Source organism: Dama dama, chromosome 11 (genome assembly GCF_033118175.1).
Source record: "Dama dama isolate Ldn47 chromosome 11, ASM3311817v1, whole genome shotgun sequence".
NCBI classification, from domain to species: Eukaryota; Metazoa; Chordata; class Mammalia; order Artiodactyla; family Cervidae; genus Dama; species Dama dama.
The window spans coordinates 6,133,857-6,147,482 of NC_083691.1; the positions used below are offsets into that span (position 1 = coordinate 6,133,857).

At 53.6% G+C, this 13,626-nt stretch overlaps 1 protein-coding gene across 1 annotated transcript in view; it reads right to left on the bottom strand.

Moving 5' to 3' along the window:
- The window catches only part of ASS1 (argininosuccinate synthase 1), a 51,859-nt gene extending 44,627 nt beyond the window's left edge, over positions 1-7,232 (bottom strand). The window contains exon 1 of the mRNA XM_061154401.1: positions 7,184-7,232. The gene's annotated coding sequence lies outside the window, so the exon portion shown is untranslated. The remainder of the gene's footprint in view (positions 1-7,183) is intronic.
- Between the last annotated feature and the right edge of the window lie 6,394 nt (positions 7,233-13,626).

Sequence of the window (13,626 nt, forward strand, 5' to 3'; positions counted from 1 at the left end):
CTTGGTTCTTCCCAGGAGGCAGGGTGCCCTCTTGGCTCTCTGGGGGACAGGATGCTGGGGGCAGAGCCACGCCCCCCCAGACCTCTTCCACCTGGGTCCAGGGAACATTCACACAAAGGGGTTTTAGGCTCTTTTCAAATGCAATTCCCTCTGAGAGGGGAAACACAAGGGAACCCAAACACCTCAGAGAACTCAACTCCAGAAAGAGTAGTTGGGAGGAGCTTGGAGACCAACTAATGCCTCCTGTGCAGAGGGGGATCCGCGGCCCTGTCTCTCCCTGTCCGTGCTCAGCTGCATCTGACTCTTTGCGACCCCGTGGACTGTAGCCTGCCAGGCTCCTCTGTCCATGAGATTCTGCAGGCAAGAATACTGGAGTGGGTTGCCATTTCCTATTCCAGGGGATCTTCCCAACCCAGGGATCGAACCCACGTCTCTTGCGTCTCCTGCATCGGCAGGTTCTTTACCACTAGAGACACCTGGGAAGCCCATAACTCGTCCCAAGGCCCAGAGGGAGAAGGCAACTGGGCGTACAGATGACAGATCTGTCCTTCCGCACTGATCCCTCCCTCTCCTCAGCTACACTGAAGCTTCCAGAAGGTACCAGGGCCTCCTCACTCCTTGCCTTTGCAGCCGCTGTTCCTTCCGCCCAGAAGGCCCTCCCCGAAGCCTCAGGCTGCATTTTGGCTTGCCCTGCCTCCCCTGCACTCTCCACGTGGCCCTGAGCAAAGATGCTGTTATGCATCCCCTTGGCTGAAGAGGAGACTGAGGGTCAGAGAGGCGGGGTCACTTGCTTGAAGTCCTAAGGTCAGCAGGTGGCAGGGCTAGATCTGGATCCAGGCCGTCTGGTTCCAGCCTCTGTGGACGCGGTCCCAGCTTCCCGCACTTACTGGGAGTGTGCTTGCTTCTGGTGGGAACATTTACACTGGAGACTGACCAAGGTCAGGGTCCTCAATAGATGCTATTGGGAGAGGCTGTGGACACTCCTGCACTAATCCACGCTAGCCCAGAAGGGGTATCACCTTGCTCCCAAGGATGCAGGCTCTTATATCCTGAAGGAGCCTGGAGGTTTAGCGGCAAAGCAGTCACCCAGCCCTTTGCGGCAGAAGCCAGCCCAACCGAGGGACAAGAGTGCTCATCCTATGTACTGCAGCTGCTGCTGCTTTAGTCACGAAGTCTTTGCGACCCCACGGACTGTAGCCCGCCAGGCTCCTCTGTCCATTCGATTTCCCAGGCAAGAATTCTGGAGGGGGTTGCTATTTCCTGCTCCAGGGGATCTTCCCGATCCAGGGATCGAACCCGCGTCTCATGCACTGGTAGGCGGATTCTTTACCATCTGAGTCACCTGGGAAACCCTATGCCATGTGCAGTCTCTGGCATCTCACCAGACGGCCCACCAGCCAGTCTCAGGGCTCACATGTCCTTCCTGCCCTTGGGACTAGGAAGAGGAAACATCTCATGAACAGTGAGGTTGAGGGCGGTTCTGATAGATAAATGTCCAAGACGCCCCCCTTCAGTGGGCATTCATTCAACCACCTGCCAGGCAGTCCCGGGCAGGGTGGGGCCAGCAGCTGTGCCCATAGCAACCGCAGCTGGGCAACGGGCCATCCAGGAGGGAGGGAGGCAGGAAGGACTCAAGGTAGGAAGTGCCTGAGGTTGAAAGAGTAGATTGCGGCTTTCAGAACCTGTCTTGACCCAGCGGCTGGGTGACACCAGAGGCTGTGACCAGAGGCTGTGAACACAGCTTACCCAGCCCCTGGACTCCCTTTTGGGCAACCTCGCTGAGCAGGGAGACTCAGGACCCCCAGAGCCAGCTGTCTAGCTCCTAGTTCTGTGCGACAGGGCTGGGTGGGGTGAGGAGAGTAATGTTGCATTATTTGTACAGCTCTATTGAGATACAAATAACCATAAACTGCATATAGCTAAAAGGTTTGGTGTGTCTACACCCATGAAATCACCACCACGTCTCTTGCATTGGCGGAGATGTGATATGATATCATATCAAATATAGCATATCATATGATATCATATCATATCTCACAATCAAGATAATGAATGTGTCCGTTATAGGTGATGGCCTCCATTTGTGTCATCCCCATTTTAGAGATAGGGAAACTGAGGCTTGCGTTAAATAACTTGCTCAAGGCCTCATTTGACTGCTAAGTGGCAGAGCCCAGATTCAAACTCAGATCAGCTAGACTCAAAAGTACAAGGCTACCCTCTCTGGGGCGGGGTGGGGGAGGGCATGGATCCCTAGGACAAGGTGTGGGGTCTGGGAAGCTGCTGGTGGCCCAGACAACCCAGAGTGACAGGGAGAGGTGAGGCAGGCCCAAACTCATCCAGGTTCCAGGGGTCACCCCCACTTTGCCAACCCCCAAAGGCCCTGGAGCCAGAGGCTGGGCCCCCGAGTAGGGGAGGGGCGGCCCCATGGAGGCAGACCACCTGGGCCTGCCTGGTTCTGCCTCAGTGACCCCCCCCCAACCCCGCGCTGTGCCCCCATCTGTGGCGCATCACAGCACAGTCACGATGCACTCTGCCCCCGCCGCCCGCTGTGAGCTCTGCGGAGACAAGGACCACCTCTCAGTGCCTGGCAGGTGGCAGGCGCTCAGAACAAGGCTGCTGATTTTGCTGTCTGGAGGCCTGCTCCTCACCTATAAAAATAGAGGGTTAAAATCCCCTCCACGTCTGGAATTCCGTGCACGCTCTCATCTGGAAACTCTCATCCGGAAACTCGTGAGCCTCTTCTGTCAGCCAGGACACAGGCGGAGGGCCTCAGCCTCCGGGTCTGAACCTCATGATGGAATGTTTGCACCCTGGAGTGTGTGCCTGCGTGCAGGGATGTGTGTGTGTGTGTGTGCACACGTATGCCTGCTATTTCTCTGGGAGCATGTACCTGAGACTGTATGCATGTACCTGTGTCTGCACATACACACACGTGTGTGTGTGTGTGTGTGTGTGTGTCTGGCGTGTTTGGGCCTGCGTGTGTAGAGAGACTAGCAGGGCAGGTGGGCTGAGAATATGATGCAATCTGACACTGGCCTTGCTCTTGCCTTCCTGCTGAAGCTCTCCCCTTCCCCCACCAGCAAGGTCCTGGCAGCTTGCTTGCTGCAGAACCTAAAGGAAGCCAAGCAAGCAAGGAGGCCTCGGTTTAGGGGAGAGGGAGAAGAGACTAGCGCAGAGCGCAGTGGCTGGGTTCTCCGGACCTGGGTTCCAGGAGCTGAGAGCAAGAACAGCCCATCCCTCCACGGAGCAACTGTGGATTCAGTAAGATTCCGAGAGGGGCCCAGAGCCCAGAGCTGGGCACCACACCTGTGCCCACCGAACTCCCCTACCCCTGTTGGGCAAGCCCCTTACTCTCCAAGCCTCAGTATCACCATCGGCACAACCGCCTGAAAGTCCTTCTGGCTCTGACGCCCCAGGACTCGGGGTTTCCTGCCTGAGGACTCAGCCATCCTCCCAGCTTGGACCTCGCCGTTGCCCCAACCTCCAGGGAGGGCACAGGGCAGGTGCCCCAGCTCCCAGGCACATGACTTCTGCTGAGAACATTCATGCCCCTGGCTCCCGGGGCCAGTCCAGCCAACCGGCTGCCAAAGAGGGACACCTGGGAAGGGAAGAAGGGGGCCTCATTCCAAGACGCCTGCCAGCCTGACCTTAGCTGGCAAGGCAGGGGGCATTCTCCAGGGCTCCGGCCAGAGCCATGCTGCCAGCTCCCGGTGAACGTGCCCCGCCAGCCTGGGCAGTTGCTCAGCACTAGGAAAATTCATGTGGCTCTACAGCGTCAGAGCTAGGATGACAAGAGCAGTTACTATGTTTAGTGCCACACGGGCATCATTTCAAGGTGGGGGCTATTATTACCACCTGTTTACAGATGATGAGCCCGGGCTCAGAAAAATTATAAGACTTGCCCAGGTCTCCAGCTAGCGGATGGCAGTGCTGGGGGACCGAAACCTACGCCGACTGCAGACCACCTGCTCTTTGCTGCTCTCTGTTCTACACTCTCTGGCCTCACGGGGACCACAGACTGTCTCCCCTCCACTTGACTTGTCTGTTGTTAATTGCGTCTGACTCTTTTGAGACTCCATGGACTATAGCCCACCAGGCTCCTCTGCCCATGGGATTCTCCAGGCAAGAATATTGGAGTGGCTTGCCATTTCCTTCTCCAGGGGATCTTCCCGACCCAGGGATCAAACCCATGTCTCCTGCCTTGAGCCACCTGGGAAACCCATGAATCATCACCAATCACCAATTCTCTGTATGTTGTGGCTAGTCACCTGACTCTTCCTCAGGAACCCCTCCCTCACATTCTAACTCTGTCGAGCTGGGTTCATGAGTTTTTAAAAACGTTTTAAAAACATTTTTGGTTCTACCTAAGCCATAGAATTCTCTCTGACTTAGGGGTTTGCTCATTTCAGGATTGCAACTTGAACCCTTTGGCTGCCCTCATTCATGTCTGATAGAGCCAGGCTGCAATTCCACACTTTGACCAGGAGGTGCCGCTATCAGGATTCAGCCTGAACGTCAGGTTGACACATTTCAGCTCATTTCATCTACAGACTTGGTGAGGCACAGAGGAACAATTTCTGTATCTGATGGATGAGTTGAGGGCATTGAGGGTGCTCTAGGCTACATACGGAGCTGGTAGTCAGCTGCAAGTTCCTGGGGCCTGAGGATCAATTCAGGAATGCTGATCTCTCTTGGGAATACCACCAGCGCTCCAGCAAACTTCTTCCGCCAGGGTAGAGGGGTCACTGGGGAATGCCTTAACTTAGGAAGAGTGAAACTCCAGTTTTGATAAGAATGTCTGGAGGTGGGAGGTAGGAGGATTAAGGAGACCTCACCAGGCCCTGGTGACAGGCACTCACTCAAACCGTCTCCTAACAGCATTTGGTTATGGAGCAAAGGTGAGTTCATTCATTTGTTTATTCTACTCTATCAAAATGCCTTTGGGTACCTGGTCTATCTCAAGTCAGGGGAGGGCGTCTGCCACACAAGAAGGAGCCAAAGTCTGGAAGATCAACTTTGCCCAAAGTGTTTCAACAGAAAATCAGGGCCTTAGACCCTGAATTCCAGAGAGGTTATCTCCCTCCACGTGGATGCCCAGAGGCAAGGCGCTCGCTTCAGAGGCTGTGTGCTCAGCGTTCCTCTGGATGAAGGCATCTGGCAGTCTTGGCTTGCCTCCCAGGACTCACAGGACCAAGATGAGATGGGGTGCTGGGAAAGCGCTTGCATAGCAGGTGAGTCTGGGACTGCCCCCCACTCCCAAGTCAGGTTCCTGGGGTCCTGGGCCCAAGTTGCCATCCCAGCCAAGGGACCACACAAGCCCAGGGGAAGCAGGCAGCTGATGGGGGCACAGGTGGGTCCTCAGGGGAGCTCAAGAGTGTGCTGGATGGGGGCCTCTCTCCTTTACCCACCCCAGGCCTGGCCTGGGATCTAGGTGCTCAGTGGGCAGGATTCACCAACTCACTCTCAAGCACTTAATAGAGCCAGTATCACTTGGCATAACCACGCAGCTGGCTCCACCTGGGGCAGCCCCCCACCCCCACAGCCTCCCTCCCCAGCCAGAACCTAAGATAGGAGGGCAGGGACCACGACTCCTGAGCCCCCAGCATGGCAGCACCAGGTGGGCCACTCCCCAGACAGTGAGCGAACGGACCCAGGCCCCGCTCTCAACTGTACACATCCTCCTAATTTTTTTTGGCTGCCCGGGGACATGTGGGTAGACTTCCCAGGTGTCACTAGCGGTAAAGAACCTGCCTGTCAATGCTGGAGACATAAGAGGGTCAGGAAGATTCCCTGAAGGAGGGCATAGCAACCCACTTCAGTATCCTTGCCTGGAGAATTCTGTGGACAGAGGAGCCTGGCAGACTATAAATCCATAGTGTCCCAAAGAGTTGGACACGACTTGGCAGGCACGCAGTGGAAGCAGGGGATCTCACCCACTGGACTTCCAGGGAAGTCCCCCAACAGTACACATCCCGTTACTGTTCCCTGAGCCCTGAACCTGCGTCAGTCATGAGGAATGGAGAAACTGAGGCTTGGGAAGCTGCGAGGCTGACCCAAAGCCTCACCTCGTCGTGGAGTTGTGCCTGCCTTCAGGGCTGGGGTCCGCGGGGCCCCAGAAACCTGCCCTCTCCTGCCCCTCCTCTGGGCGTGGAGGGGAGGGATCAAAGCCCAGGTCCTATTTGATCCATCCCTGGGGAAAGGACAGGTTTGTTCCTGCCCGGGAGGAGCAGCCAGACGGCGCTGTCGGGAGCAGACGCCCCCACTTCGCAGAGAGGAACACTGAGGTGGCTGGGGGGGGGGGGGTGGGAACTGAGGTCACGGGACCTCCTCGGGAAGAGCCCTGGCGGGTTGGGAGAGGAGTTTCTTCATTTCAGCCTCTCCTTCCCTGGAGGGCGCAGCCGCCCAAGGGGCCAAAGGCAACAGCTACCCAGACGACTGACATTTCCTGCGGAGCGGCCCCTCCTACAGTCCGGTGCCAGCCGGAAACCGGGCACCGCGGCCGGGCGAGGCGGCCGACCCCACCGGCCAGAGAACGCGAAGCCCTTTCAGAAGCCAGAGGCGGGCGACCGACCCGCCTCCCAGCCCCCACCTGCAGAGGAAGGAGCCCAGCCACACCCGAGGCCCCTCCGGGCGGGCTGCCTGGAGCCCCCGAGCCCACCCGCTCGGGGAAACTGAGGCGGGGCTGTGGGAGGGGCCGAGATGCCCAAGCCCCCGGGGGGGGGCGCACGAGGGGCCCAAGGTGAGGCTGGCACTCTGGTTCTAGCGGAGACAGACACGGGGGTCAGAGCGGGGGCAAACAAGATCGGGAACCGTCCCCCCCAACACCCTTCGGGTTCCCGAGGTTCTCCGTTTGTGGGGTTCGCGGCATAAAGGAAATTGGATCAGAGAAGGAAGAAGATCCAGAAAGGACCTCGGCCCGCAAAGGCGACAAGTAATCGGACCTGCTCCCCAGCGGCCCCCCCAACCGCGGACTCGCGCCCGGTCCCATCCCCAGGGAGCCAGGAATCCGGCCGCCCGGCGTTTGAGCAACAGGAGTCAGGGCGTCGGTCCCCTTCCCTCCGGTCCGGGTCCAAACTGGGGGCGGGGGGCGCGCAGTCCCCTCCGGCTCCTCCGCTGGTCCTCGGAGGGACCCGGGCAGAGGGAGACTTAGGCTGGGGAGTGGGAAGGCGGGGGACCTCCTTACCAGGCGACCGGCGGCTGCAGCAGTCGGCGGAGCAGGGCGGGTTTCGGCGCGCATCCCGGGTTATAAGCTCGGGGCCGGGGGGCAGGGCCCGGGGGGTGGTGGCCGGGGGATAAGGCGGGGGACTGTGCGCGCAGGCCCCGCCCCCGGGCCCGGCCCCCTCGAGGAGCCGCTCCGCGTTCGCGGCCACCTGGCCGGGGCGGGGCCAGGCTCTTCCCTCCCTCCTGGCTCCTCCCCTTTCCCCGCTCCCCCCGCCCCTCCTCCCCCACCATCCCACCTCCCTGCCCACACCTCCTCCCGACAGGTCCCCCGCCCTAGCCAGAGGCTCTGCCGGCCTCCGGCCCGTGGGCTGGCAATGGACAGGGTGACAACCCCTCCTGCCAGACTTGCCACCTGGTCAGTGGGGAACGCTCAAGAGCTTAGCCGTGGTTGTGGAATAAAAAAAAAAAAAATTCCTTAGGCTTGTGAGTTTCAGGCCCATTTTTTTCCCGGTGGCGGCCTTGCTACAGACCTCACAATTCCCTCCCTTCGCTTCACTCCAACCCCCAGCGAGCCCCGAGCCCACTGTATTAGTGAGAAAGCTGAGGTGGAGGGGATGACCCTAGAAGGTCTGAGCTTCATCCTTCAGTCCAGGGCGGGTCCCTGGCTGTCTCCACAGAGCCTGGCACCTGACCTGAGCGCACCCAGTAAATGGATGAAAAAAAAAGACTGGCTCACTGCTAATCCATTGAGCAGAAGGGAAAATCAAGGTTCACAGAGGCGAAGCTTCTTGCTTGCAAAATAAACAGGGAGTTGCGACCCCAGTCTGGCCTTCAGAAGGTTCTGTGTCAGGAGTTTCTCAGCCTGGTTTTATAGGCCCCAAAGCATCAATCACTGTAACCACAACCCAATAAAACAGCGGGTCCCAACCTGTCAAAGGCAACGCCTGAGTTAGGACTGACCCCCAGAGGGCAGCTTCCCAAGTCCTCCCTGCCTTGGACCCTCCTAGGGGTGGGAACCCTGAGGCAACTGCGCTGGGTTAGCCATTCATTCATTCTTGGAAAAGAGGTAGGGTGGGGAAAAGGGGGTCATGGTAAGGAGGTGGCCCTGTCCCAGGCCCCTTCCTGCAAACAAGAAGCAGCCAGAAAAAGGGAGCCTTGGCAGAGAGGGGTGAAGGCTTAGTCACTCTCAGCTCTTCGACCCCCCGGTCCCCTACCCACCGCCCCACCCCCTGGTCCGGTCACCCAGGCACGTCGGCCAGTTGAGTAGCTGTGAGTCCTTCAGGAGGGAGGAAGCATCAAACCGACTTCCTAGCAGAGCTGCAGCTCTCTGTACCCCGCCCCCACCAGCCTCTGGCACCCAAATCTCACAAGTGGCCATGATGGCCAGGGGCCCCCATGAGTTCTGTGGGGCTAGCTGACGCTGGTGACTTGAGTCACTTCCTGCAGGAAGAGAGATGGTGGCTGGGTCCCCTTAGCCCATTCACAGGGCCACCTCTGGGCCTCACAGAGCCTCTGGCCACAGAACAACACACCCCCAGGGCGCATGCAGCTGTGGGCAGGTTCCTACCCCCTGCAGCCTTGACTCCTCATTTGTACTGCCTCCCTGACCAGGGATCAAACCCGTGTCCCCGGTAATGGTAGTGCAGAGCCCTAACCACTGGACCACCAGGGAATTCCCTCTGGGCTGTCTACATCTCCATCCTCTGACTTTGTGCTTCATCCTTGTTTCTTCGTCACTGCCCCTCAAGAAAATTGGGGAAGGCAAGGATGGATAGGGGACCCCTCTCCTTGGAGCTATTACAGAGGAAGTGGAGGGGAAACTGAGGCAGCCAGGTCTAATGTTCTCCCAAACTCTCCAGAGTCATGGTGGCCCCAGAGAGAAGCCCTGTTACCTAGACCTTAGGAAGAGGGTGGGGTGGGAGCTGAGCCACTCCAGTCTAGGATGGATGGGGGCAGGGGAGATGGGGGTAGAAGAGAAAGTAAGGTCAACAGTCCCGAGGATGTCTGGATGGACTTGGGCCATAACCACAACCCTCATGGCTCTCACTAGATGCTTAAAAAAAAAAAAAAAATCTTTGATTTACTTTTGTATTTGGCCGCCCCAGGTCTCAGGTGCAGCACATGGCATCTTTGTTGCAGGACATGGGCTTCTCTTGAGGCTTAGTTGCCTTGCGCCATGTGGGTTCTTAGTTCCCTGACCAGAGATCGAACCTGCGTCCCCTGCATTGCAAGGCAGATTCCTAACCACTGGACCTCCAGGGAAAGGGAAAGTGAAAGTCGCTCAGTCCTGTCTGACTCTTTGGACTGTACAGTCCATGGAATTCTCCAGGCCAGAATACTGGTGTGGGTAGACTTTCCCTTCTCCAGGGGATCTTCCCAACCCGAGGATCGAACCCAGGTCTCCCGCATTGCAGTCCCCCTTTTTAAAAAAAAAAATTTAGCTAACCACATTTTTATGCTTACATTCATTTGACTTTCACGACTACCCTATATGAAGTCACCTTTATTATCAAACTCATTTTACAGACAGGAACCTGCAACTCCGAGTGTGTTATCTTCCCCAAGGCCACACAGCATGTGAGTGGCAAAGCAGAACTAGAATCTGGGGTCTGGAGCTCTGGCCCAAACCCTCTGCTCTAGCTCAGGCTTAAGCTGAGTTGATAGAGGAGCCGGAGTCTTGGTCCCAGGGCTGTGGGGACCTTTACTCCCTGCTGCGGAACTGGCTGCAGCCCGGGGCACTGTCCCTCCCTGATGCCCAGGCACTGGTGCTGTGAGGAGGGGTGAGGTCACAGCCCTCTGCGAGCAAGAGAGAGGCCTGCCCTCTGAGCAGCGAGGGGATGGCTGTCCATAGGCACAGACCAAGGTGAGAATAAACTGGTCTTGGACGGCTCGTTTTCCCCTGTGGTTCTAGCAACATTAGTTGAAGAATTTCCTTTCCCCATCAGATTGCGTCTAGCACCTTTGTTGAAAATTAACTGACTGTATAAGTGTTGCCCAATTTCTGGATTCCTTCTGTGCCACTCATCTATTTATTTATATCTATGCCAGTACCATACCATCTTGATTGCTGTAAGTTTAGAGTAAGACTCCAAGTCAGATAATATAGATCTTCCAATTTTGTTTCAAAACTGTTTTGGCTGTTCCAGGTCCTTTGCATTTCCATTCAAATGGTAGCAACAGTTTGTCTGTTTATGTAAAAAGACTGCTTGGATTATGATTGGGGTTTGCAACAAATCTGTATATCAGCTAGGGGAGAATGGACATCTTAACAATATAGAGTTTTTCAATCCATGATCATGGTATAGCTCTCCATTTATTTATATCTTTGTACATTCTCTAACATTAAAAAAAATTTAAAACTGTTTATTCAGAAATATTTGTGGTTGTTTATACGAGCAAAGAAAAAGAAACTCAGGTCAGTATACAATTTGAGATGATATTCATTTGTGGTGAATTCAGTTTTTGTTTTAAACCAGAAGTGTATCTCTGAGATGATGTTGAAATACATCATCCTTTATTTGGTGTGAAATCTCAGTTGAGATTATTTTAAGGATATAGACCAGCAGGACCCAGAGCTAGAAGACCTGAAGTTGCCTTGCTGAATGTCTTTTTGTGTGTTTGTTGACCATCCGTATGTCTTCTTTGCAGAAATGTCTGTTGAGAACTCCCACCCACTTTTTGGTTAGGCTGTTTGTGTTTTTTGTTATTGAGCTGCAGGAGCTGTTTGCCTTAGTCCCTTGTCAGTTGCTTTGTTTGCAAATATTTTCTCCCGTTGTTCTGAGGCTTGTCTTTTCATCTTGTTATGGTTTCCTTTGCTGTGCAAAAGCTTTTAAGTTTAATTAGGCCCCATTTGTTTATTTTTGCTTTTATTTTCATTACTCTAAGCAGTGGATCAAAAAAGATATCGCTGTAACTTATGTCATTATGTATTCCTCTAAGAGTTTTATGGTATCTGGCCTTACATTTAGGTCTTTAATCCATTTTGAGTTCATTTTTGTGTGTGGTGTTAGGAAATGTTCTAATTTCATTCTTTTACATGTAGTTGTCAAGTTTTCCCAGCACCACTTATTGAAGAGACTGTATTTTCTCCATTGTATATTCTTGCCTCCTTGGTCAGAGATTAGGTGGCCATAGGTGTATGCGTTCATCTCTGGACTTGCTACCCTGTTCCACTGGTCTATATTTCTGTCAATCAAAACTACAATGAGGTGTCACCTCACACTGGTCAGAATGGCCATTATCAAAAACCTACAAACAATAAATGCTGGAGAGAGTGTGGGGAAAGGGGAACCCTCCTACACTGTTGGTGGGATTGTAAATTGTTACAGCCTTCCCTGGTAGCCCAGCTGGTAAAGAATCCACCTGCAATGTGGGAGACCCTGGTTCAGTTCCAGGGTTGGGAAGATCCCTAGAGGAGCATGGCAACCCACTCCAGTATTCTTGCCTGGAGAATCCCCATGGACAGAGGAGCCTGGAGGGCTACAGTCCGTGGGGTTGCAAAGAGTCGGACACAACTGAGCGACTGAGCAACTAAGCATAGCATCTACTACAGCAAACAATATGGACGTTCTTTAAAAACTAAAAATAGAGCTACCGTATGACCCAACCATTCCACTCATGGGCATATATCCAGAGAAAACCAGAATTGGAAAGGATGCACGCATCCCGATGTTCATTGCAGCGCTATTTACAGTAACCAGGACATGGAAGCAACCTAAATGTCCATCAACAGAAAAATGGATAAAGAAGATGTGGTACATATATACAATGGAATATTACTCAGCCATAAAAAGGAACAAAACTGTGGCACTTGCAGAGCCGTGGACGGATCTAGAGATTGTCATACAGAATGAAGTAAGTCGGAAAAGCAATCATCGTTAATATCACTTACATGTGGAATTTAGAAAAATGGTATGGATGAACTTATCTACAAAGCAGAAATCGAGTCACAGATGTAGAGAACAAACTTACGGTTACCAAGTGTGAGGGGTGGGATGAATTGGGAGATTAGGATTGCCATATATACATATATACAATGCATATATGTGCCATACATATGCATTGCAGGCGGATTCTTTACCAGCTGAGCTACAAGGAAAGCCCAAGAATACTGGAGTGGGTAGCCTGTCCTTTCTCCAGCAGATCTTCCTGACCCAGGAATCGAACCGGGGTCCCCTGCATTGAAGGTGAATTCTTCACCAACTGAGCTATGAGGGGAGCCCCCATATATACACTGCTGCTGCTGCTAAGTCACTTCAGTCGTGTCCGACTCTGTGTGACCCCATAGACTGCAGCCCACCAGGCTCCCCCGTCCCTGGGGATTCTCCAGGCAAGAACACTGGAGTGGGTTGCCATTTCCTTCTCCAATGCATGAAAGTGAAAAGTGAAAGTGAAGTCATTCAGTCGTGTCCGACTCTTAGTGACCCCACGGACTGCAGCCTACCAGGCTCCTCCATCCATGGGATTTTCCAAGCAAGAGTCCTGGAGTGGGGTGCCATTGCCTTCTCCCACATACACTACTGTGTATAAAACAGAGAGCTAATGAGAACCTGCCGTACGGCACAGGAAACTCTACTCCATGCTCTGTGGCGACCTAAACGGGAGGGAAATCCAAGAAAAGAGTGGTATGTATACACATAACTGACGCACGTCGCAGTATAGCAGAAACCAACACAACATTGTAAAGCAACTGTATTCCAATAAAACTAATTTAAAAGAAAAAGGATCCCTGCTGCTGCTGAGGTGTTGTAAATGGACTAGGTGAGTGTGGACACGCTCCACTTGGGAAAGAATGTGTGGCTGTCGTGAGAAGCGGCTGGAATCCGTGGCATCAGTGTGAACAGGTCGCCTCTTGTGCTGGAGGAGGAGACAGAGCTTCTTGGGGCCGCAGAGCCCAGCTTTGAGATGGATCTTTTATTGGACACCTTGGATGACTTGCCAGGCGGAAGTCTATTCTCAGGCAAATGCCCCAGTCTTTCATTTAGAGAAATAACACCTGACGGATTGGGGCATCTCTGATGGCTGGTACAAAAGTCCTCATTTTTCAACCCGAGTGCCAACAGATCCATCTTGACTCAGATGTCTGAGCATGTTTTATAGTTTTCAGTGTGTGGGTCTTGCTTCTTTCATTAAATTTGTTTCTAAGTATGTTAAGGTTTTGATACTATTGTTAAGTGATATTTAAAATTTTATTTTCCAATTGATTGTTGCTAATATATAGAAATACAACTGACTTTTGTATATTGGATTTGTCTCCTGTAACCTTGCTAAATTTGCTGATTAATTTTAGTAGACTTTTGTAAATACCTTAGGGTTTTCTATGTGGACAGTAACGTTGACTGTGAAGAGAGACAGCTATACTTTTTCCCTGTGCTATCTTTGCACCTTTTTTTCTTGCCTTATCCCAACGGTGAGGACCCCAGTACAGTGTTGAGTAGAATCGGTCTGAGTTGATATCCTTCACTT